This window comes from Peromyscus californicus, unplaced genomic scaffold, assembly GCF_007827085.1.
Source record: "Peromyscus californicus insignis strain IS unplaced genomic scaffold, ASM782708v3 Scaffold_10__1_contigs__length_136768540, whole genome shotgun sequence".
NCBI lineage: Eukaryota > Metazoa > Chordata > Mammalia > Rodentia > Cricetidae > Peromyscus > Peromyscus californicus.
The window spans coordinates 103953923-103969565 of NW_026294391.1; positions in this window are offsets into that span (position 1 = coordinate 103953923).

Consider the following 15643-nt stretch of genomic DNA (forward strand, 5'->3'; position numbering starts at 1 on the left):
CTATATTGAATAGATAAAGAGAGAGTGGACACCCTTGTCTTATTTCTGATTTTAATGGATTTGCTTTAAATGCAGTATCTCCCTTTTAATTTGATGTTATAGGTTTTCTGTAAATTGCCTTTATTATGTTTAGGTATGTGACTTGAATCCCTATATCTCCAGAATTTTTATCCTGATGGGGTGTTGGGTTTTGTGAAAGGCCTTTTCTACATCTAAAGAAAAGATTGTGGCTTTTTCTTTCAGTTTGTTCATGTGGTCAATTACATTTACTGATTTTCATATATTGAACCATCCCTGAATCTCTGTGATGAAGCCTACTTGATCATGGTAGATGATCTTTGAATGTGCTTTTGGATTCCATTTGCAAATATTTTACTGAGTATTTTTACCTCTATATTCATAAGGGAAATTGGTTTGTAATTATCTTTCTTTCTTGAGTCTTTATGTGGTTTGGGTATCAGAGTAACTGTGTCCTCATAAAATGAATTGGACAATGTTCCTTCTGTTTCTATTTTGTGGAATAATTTGAGGAGTCTTTGTGTTAACTCTTTTTTTAAAGTCTTACAGAATTCTGTGCTAAAAATTTCTGGCCCTGGGATTTTTTGATTGGGAGATTTTAATGACTGCTTCTATTTCATTAGCAGTAATAACTCTATTTTAGTTATTTATTTGATCTTAATTTAACATTGGTAAGTGGTTCCTATAGAGAAAATTATTCATTTCTTATAGATTTTCCAATTTTGTGGAGTAGAGATTTTTAAAGTATGACCTTAACATTTTTTTGGATTTGCTCCATGTTTGTTTGGTTGGTTGGTTGTTTTTTTTCAAGACAGAGATTTCCTGTGTAACTGCCATGGCTGTCCTGGAACTTGCTTTGTAGACCAGGCTGTCCTTGAACTCACAGAGATCCACTTCCCTCTGCTTCCCAAATGCTGGGATTAAAGGCAAGTGACACCACACCCATGTTTGTTTTTATGTCCCCATTTTTGTTTATGATTTTGCTTATTTGGATACTCTCTATCCACCTTTTAGTTAATTTGGGTAAGTGTTTAGCTGTCTTATTGATTTTCTCAAAGAACCAACTCTTTTGTTCCATTGATTCTTTGTATTATTCTCTTTGTTTCTATTTTATTGATTCTAGCCCTCAGTTTAATTATTTCTTGACATCTATGCCTCTTGGATGTGATTACTTCTTTTTGTTCTAGAGCTTTTAGGTGTGTTGTTAATTTGCTAATCTGGGATCTCTGCATTATATCATCACATTCATGAAGGCACTTACTGCTATGAACTTGCCTCTTAGCACCACTTTCATTATGTCCCATAAGGTTGGGTATGTTGTGCACTCATTTTCATTGAATTCTAGGAAGTCTTTAATTTCTTTATTTCTGTCTTGTCCCATTTTTCATTCAGTATAGAGTTGTTCAGTTTCCATGAGTTTGTAAGCTTCCTGTTGTTTCTGTTGATATTGATACCCAGGTTTAATTTGTGGTGGTCTGATAAGATTCAGGGAATTATTTCAATTTTCTTGTATCTGTTGAGAGTTTCTTTGTGGCCAAGTATGTTGTCAGTTTTGAAGGAAGTTCTATAAAGTACTGAGAAGATGGAATATTCTCTTGTGTTTGGGTGAAATGTTCTGTAAATATCTGCTAGACCCATTGGGTTCATAATGTTTGTTAGCGCCAGGATTTCCCTATTTACCGGCTTTATAGTGATTTTGCTGGTGCAAGATTATTTTCTATGTTTTAATGGGTGCAGTTAACCTCTTTGGTTTGGGTTTTTTCTTCTAGCACCTTCTGTAAGGCTGGATTTGGAAGTAGGTATTGTTTATAAATTGGACTTTATCATGGAAAATTTTATTTTCTCCATCTATGGTGATTGAAAGTTTTTCTGGATATAGTAGTCTGGGCTGGCATCTGTGGTCTCTTAGAGTCTACATCACATATGTCCAGGCCCTCCTGATGTTTAAAGTCTCCATTGAGAAGTCAGGTAAAATTCTAATAGGTCTGCCTTTATATATTGCTTGGTCTTTTTCCTTGAAGCTTTTAATATTCTTTCTTTTTTGTATGTGTAGTATTTTATTATTTGGCAAAGGCATGTGTAGCTGAAGTTTTCCTGGTCCTGCCCAGCTCCCATGGTCCCGCGGTCCCACTGAAAGACCCTAGCCCTTCAGGCTTACACCCCCAAGCCTCAGGAAGAGAGAAACTTCAAGCACCAGGAAATGAGAAACTAAAAATCTAGTTCCAAGGGCCACCTGACTCAGCCATTACTCAATCACCCCTGTAACAATATAACAATGTAAAAAGATTTCTGTTAAGAGATGTGCTCAACTGTGACTGGGATAGTTGCAAGTGTTCCAGGAAGGACCACCGTGACCTGTGTGTAATCTCCACTCCCGCCCTGGTACCCCCTTGAGGTTTCAGGAAGAATGTACCTGTTGACCTGACTGTACCCACTCTGTGATCAGACCATGATCTTGTGAAACAAAATTGTATGGGAATTGTAATCTTATGGCTTTTGTGGGGTTTTCCTTTAAAAATCCCCATGGGGCTGCAGTAAGATGCGACTCTTGCTCTTGGGAGCAGAGGAGCCCTTCTATATAGAAGCTTAATAAATCCTTGTGCTGTTGCATCAACTGGACTGGAGTCTGGGTTCTTGGGGCACCCACTTGAGACCCTAAACTTTGGGGTCCAACACCACAACCATTCAGACCAAAATGAGCACACAGAGGCTTATATTAATTACAAACTGTATGGCCTAATGGCTCAGGCTTCTTCCTACCTAGCTCTTACATATTAAATTAATCAATTTCTATAAATCTATACTTTGCCACATGGCTCATGGCTTACTGGTATCTTTACATCTTGCTTCTCATGGTGGCGGCTGGCAGCATCTCCTCTGCTCTGTCTTTCTCCTCCCTCTCTCTCTAGTTAGAATGTCCTGACTAACCTTCTGCCTCACCATTGGCCAAACAGCTTTATTTATCAAACAATAAGGGCAACACATATTCACAGCATACAGAACAACATCACCCCATCATTTCCCCTTTGTTTCTATTCAAAAGGAAGGTTTTAACTTCAACATAGTAAAATTACATATAACAAAACAGTTATCGAGCAAGAATTATAGGTATAATATCTAGTCTGTTTGTATTTGAGTCTAGAGTCTCTTAGTCATTTTTTTTTGTGTATTTCTGTAGAATGTTTTGCTTGTGAAAGACACACTTTTAGTCCCAGGAAGTGATGGCAGGAAGCAGAAAGGTATATAAAGTGTGAGAATCAGGAAATAGAGGCTTTTAAACTTTCAGGCTTTTAGCAGCCATTCAGCTGAGATCCATTCAAATGAGGACACAGAGGCTTCCAGTTTGAGAAAACAGGATCGGCTGAGAAGTTGGCAAGGTGAGGTAAGGTGTGGCTTGTTCTGTCTCTGATCTTTCAGAATTTACCCCAATAGCTGGAATAGAGTTTTTTACTAATAAGACTATTTAAGATTCGTGTTACATATATAGGTACAATTATTTCATACAATTTAGGTCTGCATATCTTTGCCAGTGAGATAAATTAATTGATGGTATCAAATAGTTGTGTAATCATGATGCTATGTGCAAGTTCTGGCAATAAATAGAACCTTCTCATGTGAAGGTTGAGAGATGCATTGATTGATGAGTATAAAGATAAATATTAAGAGTCAGTTTAATACTATGCCTATTTAGCAAAGTAATACTAGTAGAGTCTACCCGAGAGTCTACAACCTATAGAGCTCCAGGTTCTTTAAAGTAATAGTGCTAGGTATGGATTTCATTTTATAGACTTTAATAAAAATCAGAAAGTGAGTGGTTACTTCACTGATTGTTTGAGCCACTATTGCACCAGTGAGCATGTCTTCTAGTAGGCCTATCTCTTAATCAAAAATCACACATGATTTCATTCACTTACCCACTAAGGTAGATTAGGATGGCTAGAGTGGATTAGGGCTGTGTAATGTTCTTTTGTCATGCCACCCAAATTTTTCTAGCAGTAGAAACTCTGGTTAAATAAAATTTCCAGAGTGTGGGCCTTGTTATTAAAAAAGGAAAATGATCTGAGATGTTTCAATACAGACTCTTCCATGCTAGAATACAGGATTTTTCTTTTATTTCCTCTAAAACTCAGATTGAACTCTCTGAGATAAACCTCAGAAAACTTGGGATGCAGATTTGCTTCAGTGGTAGAGCTCTTCCATAGTTAGCACAAGGCTCTGGTTCTATGCTCTGGAAAAAAAGATTTACAGAGTTAATATAATCACAGGAACATAGCATCTATGGCTACCTGAACAAGACATACAAAAAATAAGATGTGAAAGTAAGAAAGGGGCTATTTGAAGGGAAAGGAGTTTATATGGTAGTAATGAGTGGTGAATGTGTTCACAACACATTGTTTAAATATGCAAAATTGTCAACAAATAAATTTTTAAAATTTTAAAATTTCCTAGTATAATCTTTCTATATTTGAAAAATTTTGAAATTAAAAATAAAAATAAAAATGCCCAGAAGCTATGAAGCAGCCAACACAGCTGGGTCCCTTGAAGTTTTAAAACTCAGCTCCCACCAAATCTCAATGAAACATTTTTCTTTCATAACCTAGAATTTATTAACATGAAATTATTTTGCTCTACTATTGTCTCCATATTTGCTTGTAACTGTTAGAGGGGTGTTTGTCTTGTGATATTGCAGAATCAGAGAAACTAACATGTGTTGTATCTTAATTGTTGGCCTTAGCTTCTAGAGAGATCCATAAAATAATGTAAGTTCATTTTATTATCAGAGTAGAAATGAAACAATCTAGGGAATTATAAAAGAGACTAATCAAAGAGGGAGGATAAAAAAGGAATGGTAGACAATTATAGGGGTAAATCTGTTCAAAATACATTATATCCTTGTTTGAAAATGTCCTTTTTAAAGCTACTTTATATATTGGTATACAGTGACTATATACCAATAGAGTGAAAACAGAACAACAAAAGCACTAACATTGATATTCCTCTTATATTGGACCAGAAATTAGAACTTTCTTGTGAACATTTACCATTTTGATTATTATGGCTTTTACCTCCAGAATACACATGTTGCCTTTAAAATAATCTCCATGGTTTGGTCTATAATCTTTAATCATAGATTCATTTAGATGTTCAACATAGGCGTTGTGGCTGCCCTGATGTTCTTAGCTGATATATCTTACGTGAAGGACTGACTGGTTTAGATTTTCTGCTGCTTATACTTTACTGCTCTTCTAAGTAGCTTATAATTGTTATTGCTATCTGAACATCTTACATGATATATTGTGATATGTTTGAATAAAAACTTGTTTCCTTCTTAAAGACAATGGATACAAATTCACGGATAAATTCAATGAGTTCTATTTCCCTCATAATATATACACAGTGATGCTACTCCTCAGACCATGCAACCTTAGCTAAGCATGCATGTCAGTCTTCTTGACCACCATGAATTACCATAGTTTTAGCAGATGGTCTTTAACTATTTCTTGTTGACATTCCTTTTCTGCTTATAGCTGTTCTGTATGTATTAGGATCACATCCAGCTGTTAGTTTCTACTAATTGGGAGTTGATTTTTCTACTGTTTTCAACAACTCCCTGGGGCATCCACAGTCTGATCTATTTAAAACTGGCTTCTTGACAAGGAAAGGGTTCCACTTTTTGAGGTCGGCTTCTAGTCTCCTTGGGGCAGAACATCTGTGCTCTGTAGCAGTAGGTGAAGTAAACAGAAATAGAAACTGATACCACCTCCTGCCTGTGTGGATCTTGCCCAAATCATGTTCAGGAAGGATACAACATACTGATATTCCTCAGCTGGGCTGGTGAATCTCCCTGGAGTAGCTCCTGTATCTCAGCAACCTGAGCGAGATAACATTCTATTCTACGGTCTTCAAGAGTATGGTCTATGAGAAAGGCAACTTTTTACTTTTTCCCAGTTTTTAGGTAGATGTAGCAAGAGGTGTGGTCGTTGGTGCTGCTTTGTTGGTCTCACACACAAGGTATAGGCATCAGGTTCTAAAGAATAAAGTTCTGAAAATATATTATTTTGATTTTTCACTAGCTGTTTTAGTAAGTGAAAATCATTCTACCACTCCAGGATTTAGCAACCCCTCAGCTGACAAGTCTAGAGCTAGGCGAAGCAAAGGGGCCTCTCAAATGAAGAGGGTTCTCAACCACCAGTCTAGAATCAGGCTTGTGAATTTGCAGGGAGAGGAAGGTTTACCTAAGGGCTGATGAAATAGAAGGGACTTACCCAGCAAGGTGTCTCATGCACATAGAGGGTTCTCAGGCCTGGGGTCTGGAATGGAACTAGGCTCTCTGATTTGCCCAAGAAAACAGGTACTTTATCCAGGGTATAGGTATTCTTGATCATCAATGGGTTCACAAATGGGTCAATGCTATGGAAGGTAAATTTTCTGAAGGTAAAATGGTAATCAAAACATTTGGCATCTCACTAGTCAATTATAATCCAAGTACATGGATGCTACAGTTGCATTAAGAAATATGAATATCATTGTAAAGCAAAATGATTAGGATATAGTGATATGTTGTATACCCTAATAAATTTGCCTGGGGACTGGAGGACAGAGCCAGCCACTATATTAGATATAGAGGTCAGGCAGTGGTGGCACACACCCTTAATCGTATCACTCCGGAGTTAGAGATCCAACTGGATCTCTGTGAGTTCAAGGCTACACTGGAAAGAGAGACAAGCAGTGGTGGCACACACCTTTAATCCCAGTACTGGAAAACACACATGCCTTTAATCCCAGGAAGTGACATGGATGGGCAGAGAAAGGTATATAAGGCATGAGGAAACAGGAACGAAAGCAGTTCAGCTGAGACCCTTACGGTTGAGGACTCAGAGGCTTTTAGTCTGAGGAAACAAGACCAGCTGAGGAGTTGGCGAGGTGAGGGTGGCTGTGGCTTGCTCTGCTTCTCTGATCTTTCAGCTTTCACCCCAATATCTGGCTCTGGATTTTTTATTAAAAGACCATCTAATATTCAAACATTAGCACCATCAGATTAATTTGTTCATTGAAAAATATGTTTTTGAAAACTCTAGTTGAGATGAGAAACAAATAGGAATCTACAAAATAAATGCACTACAGTTGACATACAGAAAACCCAACATGTGAAGTTCTGAGATATCATTCAGTATAACTGAGAAAAAAATCTCAAATAAATATTTTATAAGTTCATCCAATATAAAGGAAGCAACAAATGGGGTTCTTTTCCTTTTACTGAACTGGAAAAGAAGTGAAATTTAATGGTTGGAGGCTAATCTGTATTTTTTTTTTGATAAAACAGAGAAGAAAATATGTTTCAGAATAGCTTACAGTACAGTCTTTTGGGTTTCAGGGGCCAAAATGTGTTTCAGAGTAGGAAACGGAGCTGACAAAATATTTATCACAACACAATTGGAAACAGTATATAGACTTGAGACAAGTGGTAATAAAAATTAATGTATGAAATAGTGAGAGGTTCAACATGTATATATGGCTTTAAAATTACTCAAAATGCTATTACAAAAATCATAGTAGAGATATCAGAGCATATAATTTGATTTAATTCTATTGCCAGAATTATCATCCTGACAATCTGTGCTAATTGCAAGGAAAAAGTCATAATTAAAAGTAGTTTTACATCTTTTCACTTCAAACATTAGTACTAACTTTCTGAGAAAATACTTTACTGTCTGGCTAGCAATTACTAATGTCAGCTTCTACAGTTCACCTGGTGGCAAACACCTGTGAAGGAATAGCATCTGAAATGGATGCTGTGAATGCTTCAGTATTTGCATAAAGAAAAGGGTCACAAAAAAGACCAACACCGATTGGGGAGCAAAATCAACTACAAAGAATATATTTTGTTAATTTAAGTTTCCATGCTATTTCTAAACTAGTTAAACTATTGCTCATTACTCTTGGTAGAGTAACCTGAAAATAAAAATGTGTGGATACAGTGTACATTGTTTGCTCTCCAGCTTTTTATGCAATTGTGATACTAACATTTGTTGACATTCTCCCACAAAACTTAATGTATCTTATTGATGCAATTTATTTAGCATTTTAAACATCATAACATTGCCTTTCTATATTTCACATGTATTTATAGTAGACAATTATAACATTTTAAAAGCTATTTGTTTTGAAGCAATCTACTCTTCCTCATTTGATTCAAGATGACTTTAATTTATCAGCAAATGTATAGTCCTAAGAAGAGCAAAAGACACTTTGTAAGCATTAACTAATGTATATTGTACATGGAATCCAAACAGCACTGCATTTTACTTTATGGTTTTGATGGGTATATGTTATAAACTAAAAATATGCCAAGCTATGATTTATAAAAGGCTTTCTTACAACATTCTCAAGGGATGACAACTATTCCATTAAGTTATTTTGAGATTCAAGCACTAAATGGAAAATGGAAAATGCATCAAGTGAGAGCTAAACCAAGTACTCTGTGTAATAAATTCATTCACAATTAAAAGGCATAGCTGCTAATCTTTTTGAAAAATCTTGCTTTCAGGATTCTGTGTAATAACTCTGTAAATGTTCACATGCTTCTCATGTATATTTTATTTGTAAGTTTAATCACTAGAGTGTGATTAACTTGAAGATATTCAAGACATAGTAGTCTAGATGTGCCTTCCAAATCAATAATATTTAATTTAAAAGTATTATACTACCGTCTTTCTCACTGATCATTATGAATAAACTTGCCCTTGTTTCTTTTGATGGTTTTAAATATTATCTGTTGTAGACTCAGTTTAACAAAATAAAAAATCATGTTTCCTTCCTTCAAATTAAAGGCACAGATCTTATCAGTTAATTTAATTACTAGTCAAGTTCTTACAGTTAAGAACTTCTCATATGCATAAATAAGATGTTGATAATTGATTTTAATCCTTCTCATTTTCATATTACAGTTTGATACCCTTTTCTGGTTATGATAGGTCATTGCATTTTATATACTATGAAAAAATTACCAGGGATTTTTTAAAAGTTACTGCTTATACTATCTCTGCATTTAATATTGCAATGTTGTAGAAATACTAATCTGTTTCTAGAAGTAAAAATCAGCAGATTTTAGTTAACAGGTGTTACAAATTATCAAGGCCATTATAAGCTAATTAGTTATATAAACATCATCTTAAAAGCAAAGTATTTTCACGTTTATATTATTAATTACATCCTTAGGATCTCTTTGAGTCTAAAGATATAAAGGTTTTCTTTCTGTCCCACTTCCTGATCCCCTTAGCGTTGAATCAGATAGTGAGACATCTGATTCCAGCTGCACAGCAAATGGAAAATTCTGGTTGCTCATCATTCTAATGCTCCTCACGCAATCTTCCCATGAGATTTAGTCAGTAATCTATAACTGTAGAATAACCTACGATACGTAACTGGAACACATTACTTTCTCCCTTCAAGATTTATAAAGCCCACACCTAAGTTTCATATTTTGCAAAATACACATTAATTATCATACGTATACATGATTAATATGACTTGGGTGTATTTCTCACAGCACGCAAGTGATTCCAGAGTAATAGTCTCTACGGTTTTGACATAACAATCTAAGAGCAATAAGCCTGACTTGTAGGAAAGAAATAGCAAGTCCCTATGTCGTACCCGAAAAGATACCTCTGGGAGTTCTATTTCACTTTATCATACAAAGACTCTGTATCAAATGATAGACTCCATTGATTAACCTCCCACAGAACCTTGCTGAAAAATAATATTTAGTCACATACAGGCTTATCTATAAAGGATATTGTGATCAATAGAGTCTGACATGGATGCACAAGGGGGTGGTAGTGTACCCTAGTAGGTAATTTATCCTCCTACAGTAGAATGGAACATTCATACTTACAAAGTTCGCTTACTGAAGAACATTCAAAGAGAAAAAGCATCCAGATATAAGCTTGACAAGCAATTATAAAACACAAAGATGTATTCTCAGTATATATATATATATATATATATATATATATATATATATATATATAGTCAAAATGCATCTTTCTAATGCTTCCACATGAATAGATTTACCATTCTGTTTCCATCATTTTAAATTCAGTCTGGGCATGTATATTGGTATCAGAGCACTCGATTAGCATATGTGAGGAATAATAGTCTACAATAAGCACTGTCAAAAACCAACTAAAGGAAAATTTAAGAAAAATAAAGCTACTTTTTTTTATAAGGAGACTAAATATTGTGTTACTTTTCAACTCTTTTTACAACTGTTTTTGATGATCATGGTATTAAAACCTACATCCTCAAGCATTCTAGCCAAACACTGCTGCTGGACTACATTCTCAGCCTTATTTTTAAATTTTGTCTTGAGATCGCATCTTACTAAGCCATCCAGTCTCTCCTAGAACACACTTTTCAGCCTAGGCAGGCCTTGAAGTCATGGACTTCCTTACTTCAGTGTCCCGAGCAGCTATAATTGTAGGCCTGAGGCACTATGCCCATTGTTTTTCAAATGAGACTTGTATGTGCAAGCATTTGACCAACATTTGACCGACACGTAACCTCTTCCAAATATTGAGTTTTTGGTCCATGTAACATTGCCTCTATAATGAAAACTAATCTTTTACTTATTTTTTTTGCTACTTAAAAAAAGCACACCTCGCATTTGTGAACTTTAATTAAAATGAGATAATTCTACAGAAAGTAGAATTTGTTTAGAGGTAAAAAAACTTATCTGCTGATAGTGACAATTTACACAGAAAATAATGCAAGTTGATTGGCCAGAATGTACTTTTTTTTTCTAAGATATTAAAAGGACAAAAATCAATGGCAGGATAACTAATCCTTCTACATGAAATTTTTTCCAAACAGGAAAAATATATGAATATATATTCAAGTTTCTCTGAAGTTTACAGATGATATATGATACAAAATATAATTTCCCTAATATAAAATATTACACACTCACACACACACACACACACACACACACACACACACACACACACACACACTTACACACTTAATCTAAGTATAACCTGCTCTGTAAGGCTTAGTTAAAAGTCCTTATCAGTTTTTCTTTTTCTTCTCCAGACTAGATAACCTCAATCTATATGCAAGTCAACTGCTTCTTTTTTCTGCCTTCTCAAGTCTGTCAAACTGAGCACTTTTATAGATTTCTCTGTTAATTTCCTTTTTCAGAATTTCTATATTGTTCCTACCTATAATTTCTCTATATACTGGTGTTGCCTACTCTTGTAGGGTTCCCATCAAAGAAGACCACTCAGACATAGCCTATGAGCCAATTGCAAGTCTTTATTCCAGTCAGCTAGGGATTACAGCTGAGAATTTGGGACTTCTTTGCAGCCCCAAGCCTTCCTCAGGGTCCATATTTAAGTAAGGAAACCCCATTCTGGCTGGAAAGTCCCAGGGTTCCTTTCGTACAACTGTAAGCAGATAGTTATAAAAGGCAGAAAGGGAAGCCCCCCAAGACTCCCTTCCCACAACAGCAAGCTAAGCAGATTAGTTACAAAAGCCAACATATGTAATTAGGAAAAATAGTGAGGATAGGAAACCTTTGTAAAGAGCCCACATTCTTGAATTGTTTTTCTTTCTAGAATTATTTTCCTTAAGTTTCCCTTACAGCTACTGGCACTTTATTCAGCAAGACATAGTTCATTTAAGGTGCCAAAATGGAGTTACCGTAGTTAACTTACATTCCTTGTCACAGTACTAAGTGACAGTTTCTTTTACATTCCTTCTGTATAATTAGTCTCTAATATTTTTGAACATACTTGCAATAGATTTAAATATTTTCCTATGAACCGCCTCAGCTAAAGCTTCAATTAATTATTTAATAAATTTGTATTACAAATAAAGTTTTAAAAATAAAATATTTCCAACCTGAAAATTGAATTTATGTGATCTTCTTATGTCTTATTTTTATTATTGATGCTGATGATTTTTACTTAGTGACTTTTCACAACTAATACAGACCTTGAGAACTGCAATAATTTTATAATACAAGGCACTTCCTCAACATCCCTCATAGATAATGATTTTGAACTTTCTATTCATTTGATTGCATGTTTTTGTTTATTTTATGAATTTACAATAAATAAATACAACTACTGACTCTTTAATTAGCCATAATAACAGCAGTAATGCACTAAAATAAGGATTTTGTTTCTAAATTCACAGTTCAGGGCTCAGAATCGACCTAGCCAGAAAAGTGCATGATGTAAGATTTCCTTCGAGAAGAGAGATTTAAATAGTGCAGTATCTCTATGCTGTGATGACGTGAAACACACAGCTTTTATCTCAAAGCCGATAACAGATGGTCCTCACTCCCAATGTCCTTGATCACCCTTCTCTGTTCTCTTTTCACTTCCCCTTTATGTGCGCTTATAACTAATCCATACAATCAGCTTTTGAAATAATTTTAACTTAAATTCATTCCATTATTTACTCTGTAGTTTAAATGTTAGAAAAAGAAATATATTTAATTATATTACGGATATGTAGCAAATGCTTAGTACAGTGCTCCTGATACTCAGTTACAGCTCAATTAATATGTGCAGAATGACTGAATGAATGTATGCATGCTATGTTTTTTTACACAGAGTTTGGGTATCCCCAAAGTCTTCATATATTGAAATTTAATCCTACTTCTCAAGGCATTAAGAGGGTGAAAATTAATCCACCTATGGACCCTCTGAAGAATGTCTAAGATTGGATAAGCATATTTTTAGGATGAAGCCACCATGATTGAATCTTCATTATTTTGTAACAAGAGATACCAGAAAACATGTATACACACATGTATTTCCGTCTTGTGCCATATTATGCCCAGAATTGCATCAGGATTCTACCAGGAAAAAAAATACATTTTCCCAGTATTGCTCTTCAATCTATTACCAGCAGAAATATGAATCAGATAAACTGCTTTTCTTTAAAACTTAATTTCATGTAGTCAGTGATATTTGCTATTAGTGATAAAAAATAGGGCAATAAATCTGTTAAAATTGAATCTAAAGTGATCCCATCCAATAGGCAAGTTTCTTTAAGTACATGTGAAGGCATAGAATTATACAATCTCTTCTATGTTGTTTACTTTTCTCATCACTGTGACAAAAAAGCAACTTAAGGAAGAGAGAGACTTTTCTTTGTCTCAAAATTTGAGGGTTCAGTTCATCGTGGTGGGGAAGGGTTCACAGAGCATTCAATAGCTGCTCTGGCTATGGCAACAGGAACATTCTGTCCATGTTCAAAGCAAAAACTTTCTTTCCCTTTCAGTCTATGTGGGAATGCACTCGGAGATAGCACCACATTTTTGTCTTCTCTGTGATTCTAAATGGTGTCAAGTTACAATGAAAATTAAGATTATGGCTTTCTATTGCATTATATCCTATTATTAAAATAATAGAGTATCTAATATTTTGCCTGGGCACATATTAGGCAACAAGAACACTTTAATAGTAGAAGCTGCATATTTACTGTTCATTATAAATTTGAAAGATGAATGGAAATATTCTTAGTCTGTGTAAAGGCTTTCCCTGATTGCTTCCATCTTTGCCCTCGTTTTTAGTTGTTATTTATTTCCCAAGTATCTGGTCTTATGTACAATATTTGATTGCTTTCTTCCCAACTTGGGGGTAGGGGTATGAAGAAATATTTCTCTATCCATGCGCATCATTTCACATAAAACAAATCTTGTGACTTCCTATATTGTTATTTGAATTTTGCAGAGGAATTAGATTTAGGAAGGTCCTTGACACTTTGTTCATGATAATGCTTTCTTGATCATAATTTCTGGCTCTGTACATGAGAAATACTTTTCAATTTTGTAAATAACAGAAAACAGAAATCATTTCCTTTGATTACTTGGCCTTTTCAATTCTTATTAGCTCAACTAATTGTTACAGAAAAATTTGCACTATGACATTCAACTATGAATTGTATAAATTTCTACTTCAAAGTCTTCTCATAGAAGAGAAAATGACCAATGTGGGACTACAACTATTGGTGAGACTATATTAAGGCAATTACATATAACTAAAAATAAACAAGGAATTATAAAAACAGAAATAAAATGTTAACACATATGCAGTCTATTATTGATATTTAAAATATTTTGAATGCCATGATTCAGGCCCCCTGATGATGATCAGAAAGAAAGATCGGTCTTCTTTCTAAATAAGACAACAAACAATTTTGGTAGATGGTTATGAGACTGAGTACACAAGCAGACCAGGAAGCAGTCTTTTAAAGCTGACTCTTAATGAAGACTTCATCAGCACTTAGTAAGCACTGAGAAATGTCTCCAGAATAGCTTGTGTCTGTTGGTACAATGATGGAAGAGTCACTCTATATGTGGTGTACAGATGCTAAGCAGATAAGGTAACCTGCAAATGGATCTGAACAGGAAAGGTTCACTTTTGGTCCATGTTGTTGTTCCTGTATGTTCTTATTTAGCCAAATCACTGGAAATTCTGTTTAAAAATAAAAGGGCCAACAATCTACTGTTTTTTGAGACATAGCTTTTATATACACTGAATTTTCCAAGAATATGACAATCTTGTTAATTGAGGAAAGATTGTAATAATTTTTGTTTGACTTTTATACTGACCTACCATTGGAGAAAATTATATTTAAATTTCTTATAAAACATACTAGAGGTAAAGCAAAGGATAATCAGACTACAACCCACTGATCCAGAGAAGCTAGGAAAGAAGGGGAACCCTCAGAGGGAAACAGAAGAGATTCCCATGAGTTAACTGGGGTGTGGGGGGGCAATAGAGGGGAGGGGATGAGAGATGAGAACATGAAGGAATGAGGTGGTCGATCTGGGGGAGAGACAGAGTGGGAGAGCAATGAAAGAGATATCTTGATAGAGGGAGACATTCTGGGGTAAGGGTGAAACTGGGTGCTAGGGAAATTCCCAGGAATCTACAAGGACGACCCCAGTTTAAACTGCTAGCAGTAGTGGAGAGGATGCCTGAACTGGCCTACCCTGGTAATCAGATTGGTGAATACCCTAACTGTCGTCATAGAGGCATCATTCAGTAACAGATGGAAGCAGGTGCAGAGATCCACAGACAAACATCAGGCTGAGCTCCGGAAGTCCAGTCGAAGAGATGAAGAGGAATTACATGAGCAAGGGTGGTCAAGATCATGACAACGAAATCTACAAAGACAACTGAACCAAGCTCAAAGGAACTAATGTACTCTGGATCAACATCTGTGGAACCTGCATGCAACTGGTCTAGACCCTCTGCATACGGGAAACAGTTGTGTAGCTGGGTCTCTTTGAGGGGCCCCTGGCAGTGGGATCAGGATCTATCCCTGGTGCATGAGCCGGCTTTCTGGATCCCATTACCTATGATCAGACACCTTGTTCACCCTTGATGCAGCAGGTAGGGGCTTGGTCCTGCCTCACCTGAATGTACCAGGCTTAGCTGTCCCCCCATGAGAGAACTTACCCTGTTGGAGGAGTGGATGAGGGATGGGTGGGGGTGTGAGAAGGCAGGGGTGGGGAAGTGAGAGGAGGGATGAGAGGGGGATCTGTGGTTGGTATGTAAGATGAATAATTTTTTTTAAAAAATAAAATAAATAAAAAATAGAA